General features: G+C 36.4%; 1 pseudogene; it reads right to left on the reverse strand.

Annotated features, from left to right (window-relative positions):
• Positions 1-1,674: 1,674 nt before the first annotated feature.
• LOC149166532 (small ribosomal subunit protein eS27y pseudogene) lies at positions 1,675-1,953 on the reverse strand (annotated as a pseudogene).
• Positions 1,954-3,251: the final 1,298 nt, after the last annotated feature.

The following is a 3,251-nucleotide window of genomic DNA, read 5'->3' on the forward strand; positions in this document are numbered from 1 at the left end:
TCCACAAGGTGTGGAAGGGGTCTCGCCTTCATCTTCAAGCCACAAGCAAATTCTATCTCCACAAGGTGTGGAAGGGGCTTTGCCTTCTTCCTCCACAAAACAAGTACAGGTTGAGCAGCAAAGAAAAGGCAAAAGTAAGAGCAAGAAAAAGGTGCAAGAGAATGATCTTAGTGATGAGCAAGAAAGAGATTTTAACCTTGTTGATCATGAGGAAACACAACAACACTTCACTCATCAAGGAGTTGATGTCATTGACTTGGAAACTCAGGATCCAAAGACTATCAAAGACATGATCATAAAGGAACAAGAGGCTGAGATACAATCCTTGTCAGATAACTTAGAGAGAGCTAAGTTCATCATCAAATATTTAGAGCAAGAAAACAAACAATTGAGCGAGAAGCAAGTCCTTATGGAGTTGCAAATGATCAAGGAAAATAGGCAAAGGGCCAAGGAGGCAAATGTCAAGTTGACTTCGGTTCAACAAGAGATTGAGAATGATAGGGAAACTTGGCTTGAGAGGGTTAATATACACCTTGATTCATTGATTGAGAAGGCCAACATAGAGGATAGCAACTGCAACGACACCAGTTTCGTAAACAAAGGGCTCGATGCCCACGACTTTGTTATTCCCAAATTCATTTTCTCCCAGTGGCAGCCTTTTGAACGTATTCCCCACCTTCAAAAAAAGCAGGTTGAAAATCGGGAAGGTGTGGTCAACTTTGACGAAATTTTGTGTGAGTTTGATGCATTTAGGGTTGCTCATGGAGATCTTGATATGGAGATTCCAATTGAAAATATATTATTGACTCAAAAAATGATGATATACAAGTGCAATCTCCTTGGAAATCCTATTGTCATTGCTACTCAAATGTTAGAATCCATGATTAAGTCTCCTCTCCCTACCCATATTGAAGGTTCGAGTCTCCACTTTGTCAGCTCAACTCCCTTCGTGTTCTAGACCATGCGTTCGTCGTCGTACTTCACGGGTCGAGCCCGCATCTGTTTCTACTCGAAGTCCATTTGGCACACCGGGAAAAGCAGGTTGGAAAGACAAGCTTTGGCAGTAGTTTAGTCCACGGTTGTGGGACTCGGATTCAGCAAAAAATCAAGTGGTATCACATTTTAAGTCAAGCTCCCAGAGATCCAAGGAAAAATATCCAAAACAGTTGGGTCAATTTGATGCCAAATGGGAGTACCACTTCCCAATCTCGTCTTATAGCTCTTACCAATTTTGATATTTCCAGTGGAAATAATGAAAGAAAGTTATACTTTCTGTTGTTGGATTCTTTGGTCTTTTGGTGCTCTTTGTCCTACTGGTTCACTGTGAAATGGAGGGCATGCATCTCACATTTGCAATACCTTTAATGTTGATTACTGGTCTCTCTTTTTCACTTTTCTTTCGCCTTATTATATTTTTTTAAAATAATTCAAATGAACATTTAAAGCAACATAAAAAGTTTATGTATCTCATAGCATTAGTCATATTCACCTTATAACATATGGTAAGCCTACGAAACAATGATTCAAAAATTACCTAGTTACTAACAATCTAATTTGACAACTTGTTGCAAAAATATGAACTCATTCGCCACTCTCAATAATTTGATTCCTCGAGTAAAAGCCACATTTAGAAAGTACCCATCACAAGTAATCCTTTGTGAAAGAGTAAAGCAATCAATCATTCTTCGTTTTGAAAGAGAAACCTTCAGTTAGTCGTGCTTTTCCTCCATTTGGCTGACATAGAACAATTTGGAAGCTCCCACATACAATAACCATCTGTCAATGATTGAAAACAATAGTGATGTTGAAGCAACCTTAGCACTTTACATCCATGAAAAATGAGTTTGGATATTGCACAAGTCTTTTCAGTTTGTGCTTTCGCTTTTCCAACTCAGCTGGGGATGAAGCAAGTCAATATCATTAGAAAGCACCATTTTGTACCCAACGAATTCGAACAGGTCTGATGTTCAATGCGTAAACATTGTTGTAGAGACCAAACAAAAGGAATGAAACCACACCTTAAACAAATTTATTCTCAGACCTCTCCTGTCAAGACGAAAAATCTATTTTGAGATTGTTCAAACTACTCGCAGATGTATTTCATCTATGCTTTTCTTTCTCACTTCACTTTCATGAGTTTTTGATAATTCCTTTGATAAATTTTGTGCTCCATGGCACAGTTCATTTCGACATGATCTTCTCATAGTTACTAGCCTTCCATGTTTCCTATATCATGCCCTATTTTTGTCTTCGAAGAACTGTTGTGCCTTTTTTGCGTTGTTGTCATTTGATTTGTTACTACTAGCAATTCACTCTTATATGACACAAGATATTATTTCCTTACAAGCTTTGTATACTTCATGGACCACCTTGCTTATTATGTTTGCTATTGTCTTCATTGGATACTATGGGAGATGTTAAGATAAACAATTCTACTTGACCATCAAGGCACTTGAAAAATTCCTCTACGAAATAAGGGGTAATAATTGTGGATATGGTTGCTTTTAAATCTATTCTCATGGAAATTAACACTATAATGGGATGTGTCAATCATATATTTTGTTGTTAATAAGGTTGTTTCTTTAAAGTAAAGATCTCGTTTTTCTGGTGAAGCAGAGGATGCTTAAGATTGTGTGCATTTTCTGCAATCCCCTTCAATGTTGTTGTCCTTGGTATTGGGCATATGCCAGCAAGAAGCCTCATCAACAACGAGAAATTCTCAAAATGATGGATGCATCTTCTTCAATGATCTGCATATTAAATGATGTTCTTGACATGTGTTGTTTTTTTTTCAGCACTCTAAGTCATGTTTAAAAGATTTCAAGAATGTTAATAAAGAAATTGTTTTATTGCAATCCAGGTAAACTAGTTGAAATGTTTAGATACTAGTTTTTTAACTTGGAATGTTTGGATACTAACTATCTACTATAGTTTCCAAATTTTTAGTTGAGTTGCACTCTATTTTCACATATCTAGGGCTTACTCTTATTATAGGAGTATTTTTAAATTGCAAATTATTTTGCATAGTTATACATTTTAGACATCATTTGCTCCACTGTTACTTTTTTTTAGTTGAAAAACAAGCATGTCAAAATAGAGTGCAACTCAACTAAAAATTTAGAAACTATCAGGTATAGCTAGTATCCAAACATTCCAAGTAAACAATCTAGTATCTAAACATTTCCACTAGATTACTTGGATCCTCCACAAAATTAGAGGCCTTAAATTTCACAGCATATGACCTACTTTGT

Source organism: Pinus tabuliformis, chromosome 5_1 (assembly GCF_031772625.1).
Source record: "Pinus tabuliformis cultivar Carrire ecotype Pingquan chromosome 5_1, CPIR1, whole genome shotgun sequence".
Lineage (NCBI taxonomy): Eukaryota > Viridiplantae > Streptophyta > Pinopsida > Pinales > Pinaceae > Pinus > Pinus tabuliformis.